This window comes from Geotrypetes seraphini, chromosome 8 (assembly GCF_902459505.1).
Source record: "Geotrypetes seraphini chromosome 8, aGeoSer1.1, whole genome shotgun sequence".
Lineage (NCBI taxonomy): Eukaryota > Metazoa > Chordata > Amphibia > Gymnophiona > Dermophiidae > Geotrypetes > Geotrypetes seraphini.
Genome location: NC_047091.1, coordinates 185238752 through 185255569, shown reverse-complemented (window position 1 = coordinate 185255569; position 16818 = coordinate 185238752).

Below are 16818 nucleotides of genomic sequence, written 5' to 3'. Positions count from 1 at the left end.
AATAACCTAATACCTATTCTGATTCATCAATCCATGTGTCAGTCTTTCTGGTTGAACTCCAAGATTCAAATTGGCGAGTCTAAGATCTTCTGGAAACACTGGCTGAAGGCAGGTATACGCACGTTAGATGATGTGTTATCAGATGGGAAGCTGCTTGACTTTTCACGACTGCAACAAACATTTGGTATTGCAAAGTCTCAAGTATATTGTTGCCGTTGAAGCAGGCCATTCAGAAAGGGTTCCCTGATTGGCGAAACTTGAAAACTCAGTATAGGTTACTGGGCCTGTGCTTCCAGACAGATTTGCTGGGGATTCAGGCAAGCCAACTGGTATAAATTAATATCTGAATTTTGGAATGAAAACCCAAAAACTAGTCTAAAAGACATTTGGAGCATTGAGACAAAGCAGGAAATTTCTGCTACTCAATGGCCACAGATTTGGACTTGGAGGATGAGATGTACGGTGTCAGCGTCTATGAGACAAACATGGTTTTTTTTTTTGTATGCATTGGAGTTTTTGGACCCCTGTTAGATTACAAAAATTAGATAGTTCTAAGTCAAATAGATGCTGGTACTGTCATCCCCTAGGCGATAGCTTCATTTACACATGCCCTGGTGGACGGTGCTGACGGCTTGCAATAGTGGCCTGTCGCCCAACGGCTTCAATAGTGGCTTGTCGTCTTTACTATTCATCTGTATTAATCTCGCTCCTGAGGAAGGTGTCAAAACGGAGCTCTGTCGAGTGGAGACTTCTACAGACTATACAGTTCCAAACGAAGCTAAGTATTTTGAGTTTAAGGACTTTGTATGTGCAAACAGCCCTTGGACAAATTTTAATGAATTTTCATATGAATTGCCAAAGAAGACACAATCTTTAATTAATGGAACTATTGCTTTTGTCATGAACTACATTTACTAACTTTTTCTATTTTTGATGTTTTACTGTATGATTAATTTTTGAGGTTTCACTGCATGATCAATTTTCACATGGACTTTTCATGCTAATAGGTTTTCATGGGAATAAGACATAATTCATGGACTGGGTTCAACCTGATAGCTTTTTAAGTGTTTGCACCTGCACTTTACAACTTTTTCTAAGCTTTTTTATGCATATTTTTTTAGCACTTTATTTTCTAGCACTTTATATTTTTTTAGTCTTGGGAGATATTTAATGGTCAGTTCCGCTGGAGAAAATGTTTATATATGTGAACAATGTGATGTATGAGGCAGTCCTTATTTAGACTTAAGGTCTAGTGCTAGTCACTAATGAGTTTCTGCCTGAGCCAAATAATCTCTCGTGTGGTATCACCAAGGCTCACACTGATGTCCATTATTTAAAGACAGCTTCACTGTTTCTTTATTCTCCAAACATTTTTTTCCATGAGAACTGGAGTTCTGTCCAGTTTGTTCTTGGGATCTCGATATAGAGTCATTGGATCATCTGCTCTTCTTTTGTCCCTTGATACTTAAATTTGGGCGATCCATTTGGGGTCAAATAAATAGAATACTGGAAGTTCCATTGGCATTGACGTATGAAGGAGTGCTGTTTGGTACGTTATTGATGGCCAAGAGTTCAATAACTCCATATAATAATAGACTACTTCTCATTATGACGGGAGTTGCCATACAGCTTATTTTGAAAAATTGGAAAACTTGGGATGGGTTAAATTATAGTTTTTGGTGGGAATCCTTGTGCCAAACTTATAAATTTGAACGTATGAGTGCGATACAATTGGGACATTATGAGAAATTCAAAGAGGTTTGGGACCCATTGACAAAATTTTGTAAAGATTGATTATTGGTTTTAACCCTTTGATTATACACGTCCAGGATGGGTGGGTGGGAGGGGAGAGGGGATATGCCTTTAATTTATTATTTGATCATAATTTTGTTTGTTTGTTTGTTTTATCTTTACTATCAAGCCGCCTCAGACTTGGAATTCACTCCCATTTTACTTAAGAGAGGAAAAGAATTTGGAAAAGTTTAAGAGCAAACTCAAGAGTTTTAAAGATGCATTCAATATTTAATCAAATTGCTTACTGCTATTTTTAAACCTCCTATTCAGTTTTGTCCGTCCCTTCCTGTTGTTCTTAACCTCTAATTGTTGACTCCTACATTACTTAGATTGTATTTCTTTCCTTGCCTTGCCTATTGTTTCATTGTGTTTGAAAATGAGGGTTTTTTTAAATTATATTTTGCTGATTTGTACATTGCTTAGAATTTGGAATAAGTGATTAATCAAATTATAAATAAACTTGAAACTTAAACTTGTATTATTCTTGATTGTCTTTTTGCTATATGAAAGGGTGGGTGGGTGGGGAGGGATATGTTTTTATTATATCATTATATTAGTTGATGGAATTAAGTGCTGTTTATTTGTGCATTGTTTGATAATATGTTGCTCTTGATGTTGGCTTTTAAAATGAATAAAGAGATGGGAAGAATGACTGAGAGATGGGAATAACTAATGAGATAAGAGGATTGTGAAAAATTGCAAGAGGACCATGGGACACTTGGCATCAAAATGGCCGATGACGTTTAATTTAAGTGCAAAGTGAGGCATATGGAAGAGAAACTCGAACTATAGCTTTATGATGCTGGGTTCTAAGTTAGGAGTCACTGCCCAGGAAAAGGATCTAGGTGTCATTGTTGAGGATACATTGAAACCCTCAGCTCAATGTGCTTTAGTATCTTTACAAAAACCAATTGTAGCGGTTGGGGTAAATTTCTCAAACTTTTAGCGGCTGCTAAGAAAGCAAAAAGAATGTTAGGAATTATCAGGAAGGGAATGGAAAACAAAGATGAAAATGTCATAATGCCTGTGTATCGCTCTATGGTACGGCCGCACCTCGAATACTGTGTGCAATTCTGGTCACCTTATCGCAAAAAAGATATACACTGTTCCCCGTGAATTTGGGGTTCACGAATCGCGGACTCGCTTATTCGCGGTCTGCTCCGACTGACTCTTCCTGTAGTAAAGTTGGGTTACACCAATCAGGAGCTGCGTGTCAAAGCAGCTCCTGATTGGTGTAGCCTGACTTTACTACAGGAAGAGGCGGTCAGAGCAGACCGCGAGCGATTTTCTTTACCTGCCGCCGGCTCCAGCTGCCCTCTCCTGCCTCCGCTGCCTTTTGACAGGCGAATAACCGCATTTGCGGCTTTTCAAAATTTGCAGGGATTCCTGGAACAGAACCCTCGTGAATTTTGGGGAAGTACTGTAGTGGAATTAGAAAAGGTACAGAGAAGGGTGATGAAAATGATAAAAAGGATGGGATGACTTTTCTATGAGGAAAAGCTTGAAAAAGAGATGGCTTGTGGGGAGGGACAAATAACGAGTGGAGTGGAAAGGGTGGAGGTAAATTGCTTGTTCACTCTTTCCAAAAATACTAGGACTAGGGGGCATGCGATGAAACTACTAAGTAGTAGATTTAAAACAAATAGTTGCCAGAGAATGTGGTGAAATCAGTTAGCTTAGCAGGGTTTAAAAAAGCTTAGATAATTTTCTAAAAGAGACGTCCATAGGCTATTATTAAGATGGCTTGGAGAAATTCTCTTCTTATTCCTAGGATAAGCAGCATAAAATCTATTTTACTACTTTGGATCTAGCTAGGTACTTGTGACCTGGGTTGGCCACTTTTGGAAACAGGAAACTGGGCTTGATGGACCGTCAATCTGTCCCAGTATGACAATTCTTATATTCTTATGTGACAATCAAGGCATAGTGACATCACCGCTGAGGTGGGCTCTTAGGCATTGGTGGAATGAGGCATTATGACATCACAATCTCAGCTCTGGAATGTTGCTACTCTTTGGGTTTCTGCCAGATACTTGTGACCTGGGTTAGCCGCTGTTGGAAAGAGGATATTGGACTTGATGGACCTTCGGTCTGTCCCAATATGGCAATTTTATGTTCTTATGTCCCTAGTGTCTGAAGAAACAATATTGAAACAGCAGTGGCCCCTCTCATTAGCTGCGAAACAGTTGGAGGAACAGTGCCGGGACACAGAGCCAATCAGCCCTTACTTTTCACTGGGGAACCCCATAAGCTCTCCACGGGGTTTAAAAATTGCTCCCTTATTTTTGTAACCCTGAGATAACTTGCTTCCATGGCATTGGGTCTGGGAGAGGGTCTACGGGATCATATTCCAGTCTTTCTCCTCTCGGTTCATCCCTACCTCACTCTTCCTCTCTTTAGAACCTGACATCAGTACTCCCTTACCCCCCCCCCTCCCCGCCAGGCAGGCTGTGGCAGTAGCCCTGTCTTCACCATTCTGCTTCTTACTTTCCTCAAGGGCCTCAAGAATGTAAAAGTTCCTAACATAGATGTTTGAAATGATAAATACATGAAATCCCAAAGCCTGTCACAAAAGCGACGGCCAGAGAAAGACCATTAAAAAAAAATAATAATATCTGAGTGTATTATGTTGGCATTTAGACAACAACCTACACCAGGACACATTACAAGAAATTACTTACAGGTATCACGATTCCTTGTTCCAAAGAGCTTAAATCCTAAAGTTTAATTCTCTTTCTAAAACTACATGGTATGTAATCTGTACTAGGGATACATAGCTATTTCAACAAGCATTAAAATAATTAAAATGTGAGTGATAAAGTACATTTTAGTGAGCCTGAGATCTCTCGGTTCCAAACAGGGAGAATTTTAGATGTATTTGTAAAAGAGAGAGAGAGAAAAAAAACCCAATAAGAAATTTGATTCCTATTTTTAAACAGATCTAATACAGTAAAGTGGCAATAAATTGTATATTTGTATTTGAAGTGTATTGAAGTATACTGGTATTCGGCTTTTAGAAAAATACATTGACATTTATAAAATGTTTCTGAGGAAACCATATTGACAAAACCCCCTGCAAATACATTACCGAGACCAACGCTAATCTCATTTGCATACCCCACAAAAGCTACCTCGCGCAGATGAAAATAAATGTTCCTTTAGAATCTGTTATTTATATAACCTTGCATGACCTTGAAAAGACTGCAGACACTGGGTCTGAGGATTTCATAAATGAACAGATCCAAGAACAGATACAGGCTAGAGGAGAAATTGCGGACCTGGTTGGGCTATACCTGGTGGCAGAGTGAAATTTTCGGACGCCGTTAGAGCCCACCTGGACCAGTTAATTCACCCCCTCAAACAGGACAGTAACTGAAGCCTTTATTTAACACACACTATGGGCCCCTCTTACGAAGCCACGGAAGCGATTCTCCTGCCGCAAATGCACCGAAGCCCATTCAAGTCCTATGGGCTTTGGCGCATTTGCCGCGGGAGAATCACTACCGCGGCTCCTTTAAGAGGACATGTCCTGGCCTCCGGACGGCTTTTCAAAACTCGGGCACTCCAAAAGCTTCCAGCTAGGAGCGATGTAACGCGGTAAGGTCGCGCACATGCGTGCGATGTCATCACGTATGCGCAAATGCCCTCCCGACATGTGAGCAGGTTGAGACCACATTTAGAACATTGTGTATAATTTTGGAGATAAAAACAGGATGGAGTCGGTCCAGAGGAAGGCTACTAAAATGGTGTGTGGCCTTCGTCATAAGGCGTATGGGGACAGTTAAAAAGCTCAAGCTGTAGGCTTTGGAGGAGAGGCGGGAGAGGGGAGATACGATGGAGACGTTTAAATACCTACGTGGCATAAATGTCTCTCTCAATTGAAAGGAAATTCTTGAATAAGGGGTTGTAGGATGACGGTGAAAGGGGATACTTTTTCACGGAAAGGGTGGCGAGTGCGTGGCATGGCCTCCCGGTGGACGTGGTGGAGACTTAGAGTGTGTCTGAATTGAAGACAACTTGGGACAAGTATGTTGGGTCTCTAAGGGAGGGGGAGAGGGGGAAGTGGGCAGACTACATGGGTCATTTGGTGGTCTTAAACTGCCTTCGCTTTTCTATGTGTCTGCAGTATGTTTCTTTTTTTTTTTTTTTTTTCTTTATTTATTGGATTATTCATTACAATACCTTAGTAACAAACATTCATGAATGAACACAAAAATTGCAAATGTAAATTCCATTCAAGGAACAACAAAAATATATGAGGAAACTAATCAATCATATCCTAGTCCACATTATTACTGGTAGCCAGTATTTTAAATTAAAACATCAAATCTTTATATGTACTATCTAGGAACAGGCAAATGGCTTTTATATATATTATACATCATCCTCCAAAAGTAAACTCAATATTAAAAATTAAACTTTCAACAAAGGTTTATCTTTAATAAAATCTTCCACCTGGGCTGGATCAAAAAACACATATTTATCACTTCCATATGAAATCAAGCATTTACACGGAAATTTCAAAAAGAAAGTAGCTCCGACTGCCAAAACCTATGTTTCTATTGGTACACGCAAGGTAACAAACTTTGTAAGGCCGTCACTGCCCATTCCACGCCCCTAGCTATTAAATCCAGCAATCAGCACGCAGTAACAGTTAACGAGCTGCATTAGCTGTTAACATGGGGGGGGGGGGTCTTTTACTAAGGCGTGCTAGCCGAATTAGCTCACGCTAAAGGCCAACGCGTCCATTATATTCTAAATCGTCTAGCGCACCTTGGTAAAAGAGGGGGGATGGCGCAGCGCTGTTAGCGGGCGCCAATTCCTTATGTTACGTACCTAATTTTACTGCTATTTTCCTTTTCGAATGAAGCTGCAGACAATTAAGAGCCATTTTTACCGAATCCGATTTCACGCGGTTCCCTGACCATTTCAGACATCCTTCTGTGTCTTTCGCAGTTGCTTTCTTCCTTCAAATGATCAATTGCTAATTAGGTGGCCATGCGCACTGCACCTATCACTTGAATATGGCGTAATTTCGGTCAGGTCGCAAGATATATTTTAAGTCATTAGGTATGTTATTTCAATTAGGTATGCTTCGCTATTGAAACCGAGAACAATATATTAGAAAATCATGCGGCATCGACGTACGATACCATCCTTTTTGGTACGTTAATGAAGGCTCAAAATAATAAACTTCTCTTTATAATGACAGGAGTTGGCATACAACTTATTTTGAGGAATTGGAAGAATTGGGATAGATTAAATGACACTTTCTGGTGGGAATCTCTCTGTTATACTTTGAAGATGGAACGTTCGATGGTCGTACAACAGGGATGGTATAAGAAATCTATGGATGTTTGGGAACCATTGACTAAGTTCCGTAAGGAATGATAACTGATTTTATTTTATCGACCCTTAAGCATACACATCCAGGGTGGGTGGGGGAGGGGAGGGTTTTGCATTGGAATTTCATTCGGGGAATAAATGGAAGGTTGTATTTTTTCTGATTATTTGGTGGGGGGGGTGGGGGGAAGTAGTTGTACATTAATGTCGATAAGTCTAATGTGCATTTCGTGTAAACTTACGTATATTGAAATTGTTTGCACTATGGTAGTTTGAAAATTTAATAAAGATTTACAAAAAGTTGAAAAAAAAAGAAACAGAATTTTTTTTGTGTGTGGTGGCTGAATATATATATATATATTTTTTTTGTAAAAATTTTATTGTTTTATAAACTACAACAGTGTAATACATTTGATTGAATACAGAAAAATATTACAGATTACACCATTTTATACAATTAAGGGGCATAATCGAAAGGGACATCTAAGTCCGTTTAGGTCCATATCGCAGTCGTCCAAAGTTAAAAAGAGCCTAAGACACATTTTCAAAAGATACGTCCAACTTTTTTTTACTTTCGAAAATCGTCTAATTATAAGTCCTGCCGATCTGATCGTCCAAGCCGCAAAATCGTCTATTTTTATACCACATTTCCGTCCAACATTCCGTCCAAGTCCAAAAAGCCTAGAACAAGCCCTGTTGGACATGGGAGAGGTCTGCAAAGTGATGGACTGCACACCCAGACATGCCACCTAAATAGTGGGGTATCTAAAAGGGCACCACTGTGAACTTCACAAAAAGGGTGCCATGGCTTCTCCTCACTACAGCTCCCTTATAGATGAGGGTGAGCCCCCCCCAAACCACCTCCAGAATCCCCTAGACCCACTTATCTACCAGTGAAAAAGGGTTTGGGGGGTGTATAGGGCAGTGCACATGTTTCAGTATCAATGCAGTGATTACAGGGGCTTATGGGCATGGGTCCTCCTCTCTATGGGTCCCTAACCCACCCCCAAGATGACTTAAGCTGCCTCTGGGCTGGACGACTAGGCTTTCCTATGCCAGGCGGCCAGGTGATGATGGTCTGGAGGCTGAATTTTAAATATTTTTATGGGGGGGAGGTCGTTGATCACTGGGGTAGTGTGTGGGGGTCTGTGTTATGTGTTTTCAGTGTTTATCTGGTGAGTTTAGGTAGGTTTTTGTGACTTAGACCATGTTTTACATGGTCTAAGTCACAACGTCCAAGTTCCGTCTAGGCTCTGTTGTTAAACTTTCGGTTTTACATGCTGTACGACTAAGTCTAAGCCGGCCCACGTCCCGCCCAACTCCCGCCCTCGATACGCCTCCCGAAACGCCCCGTTTAGCTTTGGATGTTGAGCGGCTCTATGAAGGCCTAAGTCGTTTAGAAATACGTCCAAAACCCGGTTTGATTATCGGCGCTTGGACGTTTTTGAGAAATGTTCATCCAAATGCCGACTTAGGCCGGTTTTTGGACGTTTTTCTCTTTTGATTATGAGCCTCTTAGTATATAGAACCATAACTTTACCCACCCACGCTTCTATCAATTATTAATAATACAAGACATCTTTATTTATTACATTGATATGAAGAATTAATATCGATTTCTCAATTACCTCTCCCTCCCCCACCCCTCCCACCCCCACTCCGGATGTGTAAGGAAAAACTTTAGAAGAAAAGTACGTAAACCATTAATGTGAAGCAGCAAATAAAGCCAATGGACTCCCTAATTTGCTAAATGAAACGCTGGATCCCAAACATTCTGCATTCATTCTCTCATATTTGTATGTATTACATACATTTGTCCACCAAAATGTGTAGTTTAATCTATCACGGCTTTTCCAATTTTTCGTGATCAATCGAACAGCTATTTCAATCAAAACCAGGAAAAGATGGCTTTTATATTTATCAAGGGGAGGTTTAACAGAGAATTTTCTAATAAACGGAAGGGGGGGGGGGGGAACCATCATTTTTTTCATTGCAAGACTGTGCCCGCACTTCCTATGATGGTCTATTTCCTAACCTCTCCCCTCCATTGCCCAGTGGGCACATTCTATTTTAATACCATTTGATGATAAAAATCATATGTCCCCCTCACAGGATGGATCACGTAAAACAAATACAGGAAACATTCTCCTGATTAGATAAAGGCAGGGCGGCCACCGGAGAGAAAAAAAAAAACGCCACAAAATGACAAAATGGAAGACAAATGAGTGCTTCAGTCTACTCCGCCATCCTTTCTGGGAAAAGAAAAGAGGAAAAGCTACGCAAGCATCATATGTCATGGCACCACTGTGTTTGATGCTTGAATTTGCCAGGGATACTTCCTTTGTATCAGCTACTGTGCCCTGGAAACAAGACCCAAAATAGAAGTGTAAGAATAACCATCAGTACCGTGAGATTTTCTCATCATAGATCATCCTTTTCTGCGTTCCAGGCACAGCCTTAGTATATGCGTTACAAAGGACCGTTGCTTTCTAAGTTATATAATCCATCTATTCAGAATATAGAAGATTTACAAATATATATATATTAATTCATATCCACTTTAAACAAGTGCAGATAGTTTTTCAACAGTGGCCAACCCAGGTCCCAAGTACCTGGCAAAAACCCAAAGAGTAGCAACATTCCGGAGCTGAGATTGTGATGTCATAATGCCTCATTCCACCAATGCCTGAGAGCCAACCTCAGCAGTGATGTCACAATGGCTGGATTGTCCTAGACTTGTCTCACATAAGAACAGCCATACTAGTTATTTATAACATTTATAGACCGCTTATACCAGGGGTCTCAAAGTCCCTCCTTGAGGGCCGCAATCCAGTGGGGTTTTCAGGATTTCCCCAATGAATATGCATGAGATCTATGTGCACGCACTGCTTTCAATGCATATTCATTGGGGAAATCCTGAACCCCCGACTGGATTGCGGCCCTCAAGGAGGGACTTTGAGATCCCTGGCTTATACCTAAGCAGTTAACAGGTCAGACCAGTTCTCAATCTAGCCCAGTTTCCTGTTTCCAACAGTGGCCAACCCAGGTCCCAAGTACCTAGCTAGATCCCAACTAGTAAAACAGAGTTTATGCTGCTTATCATAGGAATAAGCAGTGGATTTCCCCAAGCCATCTCAATAATGGCCTATGGGCTCCTCGTTTAGGAAATTATACAAGCCTTTTTTAAACCCTGCTAAGCTAACTGATTTCAGCAAATTCTCCAGCAACGAATTCCAGAGTTTAATTACTGACACTATTTGTATTTTCAGCATATTGTTCATATTTTAGTCTTTAATCCACCTTGAGATTTTGTGTGCTCCTTTTAATAATATTTCTCACCTGCCAGAAGCATTTGCTCCTTACTCACAGCCAACAAGCCTAATAGCGCCACAGCACTTTCTGTAGAGCCCATCAAAAGCCCATGAGAGATCAATATATAAACCGTTTTGCACTCAAGCAGAGATAGAGCTGTGGTGCCAACAAATTCACTGCGGATCCTCCTGAAGATGATAAACTTCTCCCAGATGTATCCCATTCATTTGCCCGGTGCTTTCCCACTGTAGTTGGCTTCTTTTGTTGCTCCTCATGGAAAGCTTTAGGTTTTCTCTTTTCCTTTTGTGACTTCTGCAAAGTATTCAACTCAATAAAGCACAATCCTTTATATATATTCTTTGACACGTCTGGCAAGTTTAAACATTAAGGCCTCGATTCTATAAAGGGTGCCTAAGTCATGCCTAAAGTTAAGCGTGGTTTAGGTGTCCAATCTAAGTGGTTAATGAACCAATTAAAGGTCTTAACAAGTGATAATTGGTACTTAGGTGTCCAAAGGACGTAGATGTCATTTTGTAGACGCAGCCACAATTTCATGGACGCACATGTTTAAAACTTGCGCCTAACTTTAGACGCGTTGTGCAGAATCAGGGCCTAATTCTCTAATAGTGCCCACAGTCAATACAGTTAGAGATCATAATATAATAGACCTCAGCAACTTAACTCATTTTCTGCTTATTATGAGTTTTAACAAAACTAGCCTCGTCATCGGTCAACGAATAAATATTTTCCAATATTTTAACATCTTATCTTCAATTTTAAACTTTATTTAAATCGTATGAAAAAATAGTACTCATCTTTACAAATCTTTGGGGGTCTCCGACATGAATCCACATGAACCCCTGTAAAACATCCCAAATTAGCACTTTTCTTCACAATCTCGCACCCAAAGAAAGGAAAAGTTCACTGCCAACCTGTTTAGACAACCTAACCGACGTCTTTCCAAGTTTTAAGATGGCGGAAGGGGGGGGGGGGTCTATCAACTTCCTGTATATTCATTCAGATCACGTGTTTCAATTCACCAATCACAGCATCATTGCAAGAACTCAGATCTAACCAATCATAGCAGCGACATCCATTCCAGTTCCGCATTCGGCCCTAATGGAGTAACTGAGTTAAGTTTAAAAACCAGTTTTGTTCCTTGTAATTTAGATATTTCTCACAGTGTCAGCTTTGAAAACAATCTTTCGGCACGTTTATATCTAGGAATCAAAGTCATCAAGTTTATTTTCAAATGTCAGGGCTGTGGGGTGATCTCTTAAAGGGAGAAATGTGGACTACTTTTAAGTTGTGTTATTTTACTGTTAAGCACGGTTGTTAGTAATGAAGTCTCACTGCTTAAAATGATACCTGGGCTAAACAGCATGACCTAACAGACAAATCGCACATCTTAACAGTAGCTCACATTGATAACTTTCCCTCTTAGTGCAATTATTTCGGAAAACCTTAAAAACCCTGCCATTCTCACCATATCTAATTAGCTTACTTGTAGCACCTGGTAATTGTTAACATTGCAAGATTTCCTTCTATGATAGACTAAACTAATTTTTATTTCTCCTTATTTTATGTATATTCTAATCTCTTGACGAGAGATGACCCGGTATATCAACTGAAGACTAGATTAGATTAACATAAGAATTGCCGCTGCTGGGTCACGCGGTGGCCCTTAGGTCAAAGATTAGATTAGAAGAGTTTCAGTCTCTGGTAACCAGAGTAGATTGTGATGTCATAATGCCTCATTCCACCAATAAGAGCCAGCCTCAGCAGTGATGTCACAATGGCTTGATTGTCCTATACCTGGCTCACTTTTCTGACACACAGCAGTGATTTCCATTTCTAGAGACATTTCGTTTCTAGAAGGAAGAGCAACAGAAAATTCTGAGTGGACGGAGCTACTGCGCCTGAGCATGAGTGGCAGCTGTTGACATTGGAACTCTGCCTTCTGCTTTCCGGGAGACTGTGACGCTAGACCTGGGAAGAAATGACGTCAAAGCAGAGGGATGAGTTCAGGGGCTCTTCCTCGCCCGCGAACATGGAGCGTCACGTGCCACATGGCTCCCAGGAAGCACGCCTGTGAGTCAGCATAACGTGAGGCACCGGAGCGGGGGCAGGCCCCGCATGCAAATGAAGTCATTTAAAGTGGCGCACAGGCGCAGCGAGGCCAAATCGGCACTTAGTCTGTTACACAACTGTTCTCTCCCCTTATTCTGCCTCCCAGCGCTGGCAGGCGGGCACCTTCCCCTGAAAAGCTCCGTCTACCGCCTCTGTTCCGGAAGCGGTAAGGGACTTCGGGGAGGGGGGGGAGTGGACCGGCAGCCACAGTCATCGCGGGATCTTGCCTTAACTAACTGCGTCTGCCGGCCCAGCCCCCTCCGACGTCACTTACCTCATCGCGGGACCTTTGGAATGGAGAAAGAAAGGAGCATAGTAGGGTGGTGAAAGGAGGTCAGGGTGGCATGGAAGGGTGTGGAGGGTGAGAAAGGGAATCAGGGTGGTATGGAATTATGGTGAAGGGTGACAAAGGGGGTCAGGATGGTATGGAATCATGGTGAAGGGTGAGAAAGGGGGTCAGGGTGGTATGGAAGGGTGTGGAGGGTGGGAAAGGGAGTCAGGGTGGTATGGAATCATGGTGGAGGGTGACAAAGGGGGGTCAAGGTGGTATGGAAGGGTGTGGAGGGTGACAAAGGAGGGTCAGGGTGGTATGGAATCATGGTGAAGGGTGACAAAGGGGGTCAGGGTGGTATGGAATCATGGTGAAGGGTGAGAAAGGGGGGTCAGGGTGGCATGGAATCATGGTGAAGGGTGAGAAAGGGGGTAAGGGTGGTATGGAATCATGGTGAAGGGTGACAAAGAGGGTCAGGGTGGTATGGCATCATGGTGGAGGGTGACAAAGGGGGTATGGAAGCGTGGTGGAGGGAGAGAAAGGAGCATGCTGATGGAATTGCAGGGAAAGAGACATAAGGGGGAAGGATACTGCATGGAATTGGATTGGAGGGAGAGAAAGGGGGCAGATGCTGATGGAAGTGGGGGGTAGGGAGAGGAGAGAGTGAAATGCCAGACCATGTGGATGTGGGAGAGAGAAGGGAAGAAGAGGAGAGGAGAGATGCCAGACCATTGGAGGAGGGAGGGGAAGAAGATGGATGTCAGACTAATGGGGGTGAAGGGAGAAATGGAAGGGGGATGCATAAAGTTTCTAGAACGGGAATAGAAAGAGAGAAGATGCCATCTAGAAGGGGCAGAGAGAGGGTAGACAGTGGATGAAAGGAAGGGAATGACAAAAAGATGAGGAAAGCAGAAACCAGAGAAGACAAGGTAGAAAAAAATTATATTTATTTATTTATTTTTGCTTTAGGTGAGATGCATTGCTGTTTCTGTGGTGTTGCATTGTATGCAGAGTCCAGCTTCTTGGTGCTTCAGTTTAACCTTTGTCTACGTATTTTTATTCTATCTCCCCATTTATAAAACTGTAGAGCGTTTTTTAGCATTGGCGTCTGAGCTGTTACCATCATGGCTAAAAACCAGACTTCAGTTTTGTAAAAGGGGGAGGGGTTAGTTTGTGATGACGTATTCCATACTAGGTGAAGGTGTTTTCTGTGTTCTGTGTGTTCGAAAGACATGGTTTTCTGTTAGAATTGACGGTGTAGGATTGATCTGTGCTGGTCTGGCTTGTTTAGTTTTACAATGGGTGTATTGATGTACTGCTCACTGCAATATGTAAGATGCTGCCTTTTCCTAGGTACTCATGTGTGACGTGTGGCTTGTTACTAAAAATCATGTTATTCATACAGATGGGGGGGTGTCAAAAAATGATGGGTGTCACATATGCTAGGTACGCCACTGCACGTGCCTACGTGGCCTATTGGTTAATCCTGCCCTGACTGCTGGGGGGAGGGGGACCAGGGGCATCAGGCTATGGCTTTGAGAACCGATGCTCTTGGGCTACTGGAATGACACTGTGAGGTGGCCCCTATAAACACATTAGTCAGGACGGTTATTCTGTAGGTTGGAGACACCAAGGGGCAGTAAAGACTTACATTGATAACTGCCACCACCTTTTACGAAACCGTGGAAGTGGTTTTTTGTGCAGGCCAGCAAGCTGAGTGTCTGCGCTGCTCCTGATGCTCCTGAGTTTGGGAGCAGCGCAGAACATTCAGTGCACCGGCCGCCGCTAAAAAACCGCTTTTGCGGTTTTGTAAAATGAGAGTGGTATGCCCATAGGGGCAAATTCTATAAACAGTGTCCTGATTGTAGATGGCGGTGGACATCCTACCGCTGTCTAACCAGCCAATCGGGACGCATGTTTGGGTTTTTTTTTAAATTTTAAAATAACACCCCAAGGCAGGCTGCCTACATTGTAGGCACTTTCATGAGCCTTTGGAGGTGTGTAGGCCGCTTAAGCTTGCCCAAGGCTAGACATGGGAGTGGTTTCACACAGAAGTGTCCTTAGGCGAGCATAGGTGGCCCTAGGCGTCTTCCTAGGGCCACAATAGGTGCCTGAAAAGTACATTTTGAATTGATCGCGGCAAGGGAATCTCCCTGCCGGGATTAGTTTAGCAGCTGCTGCAGGGAACCCATCCCGATGCGAAGTCGCCAGCAGGAGGGTTGCCAGGTTCCTCCTGCCAGAACTCCTGAAGCTCCCCCGAATGTCCGTGGCAGGAGGAGTGCCCAAGTCCTCCTGCCGCCAGGAGGGATGCCTAGTCCCTCCTGCCAGAAACACCCCAACTCCAGCCCACAAAGATGACAGGAGGGATGCCCACTCCCTCCTTCCAGACCACCCCCAGAAAAAATGCCCCTACCCTGACACCCCCCAAGCCTACCCGGATCCCCCCGTACCTTTTTCTTTCAGGCTGGTTGGAGGGATGCTTACTCTTTCTGGCCAGCAGGCTCACTTTCATAGAATGGTGAGCCTTTCCCTTCCTGGTGCATCCTGGAATGCACTGGGGAGGGGCCTTAGGCACCGTTTGGCCCAGTTGCCTAGGCTCCTTCCAAAGGAGGGGCCTCAGGCACCTGGGCCAACTGAAATCATAAGCCTCCCTCCCAGTGCATTCTGGGATGCACCGGGAGTGGCCCAAGACTCTGATTGGCCAGATACCTTAGGCTACCCTCCATGGAGGGATTCCGGCAGGAGGTTGTGGGCATCCCTCCTACCAGGAATTATTTTAGAGTTTGCAGCAGGAGGGATTGGGCATCCTTCCTGCTGCAGACAGTGGGGGAGGGGGGATTCAGGGGTGGCGGCAGGAGGGAGTGAGTATCTCTCCTGCTGGCCAACTTTGAGGGGGACGGGTTCCCATCTGCGGCTGCTAAACTGGTCACCGCAGGGAGATTCCCTTGTGGCGATCAGCTCAGTGGCAACGCAATTCTCTAACCAGCACCTGTTAGAGAATTGGGATGGTTATAATGGGTTTAGGCATCTGACCATCGGGACAGACGCGATTCTATATAGGACGCCCGTGTGCGATTCTCAAACGTTGTGTAGGCGGCTGCTGAGAATGGGCGTCCTTTGCAGAATCAGAGCCTTAATGCTCTGGGGCTTGTATTATGCACAATAGGCAAGTTCGTATGGCTATCTGCACTGCTCAGGGTGGCCCAGATTATAAGAGGGAGGGGCTAATTATGTGACTGTGTTGCTATGTTTATTCCCTGTTCCCCAAGATATCTCTTCATTATTTATATTGGGCTAGTCGTGCACTTGGATGAAAGATGTTTATTATTATAATTTCAAAACTTATTTACTGGGTGTTCCCCTTTGTTTATTTTGACGATCAGAAATCCTGATCTGGAATTTGTGAAAATTTAGATAAATATAACAATTTAAAAGACAATGGGTCTGTTTATTTTCAAAATAACAGGGCATAGTGAGCCCCCTTACTTTGACATTATACTGATGTGCTCTTCTGCACCCCTCTCCTGTTCAAAACCCCTTTCTCTTCTGCCATAACCCTTTCCCTCCACCCTTAACCTTTGGCTTGAAGATTCTGGGCCTAGGAAGCACAATTGACCTTGAAGATTCTGGACTTAGGGAGCACAATTGACCTTGAAGATTCTGGACTTAGGGAGCACAATTGACCTTGAAGATTCTGGACTTAGGGAGCACAATTGACCTTGAAGATTCTGGGCCTAGGGAGCACAATTGACCTTGAAGATTCTGGGTCTAGGGAGCACAACTGACCTTGAAGATTCTGGGTTTAGGGAGCACAACTGACCTTGAAGATTCTGGGTTTAGGGAGCACAATTGACCTTGAAGACTCTGGGCCTAGAGAGCACAATCGACCATGAAGATTCTGGGTCTAGGGAGCACAATTGACCTTGAAGATTCTGGGCCTATGGAGCACAATTGGCCTTGAATATTCT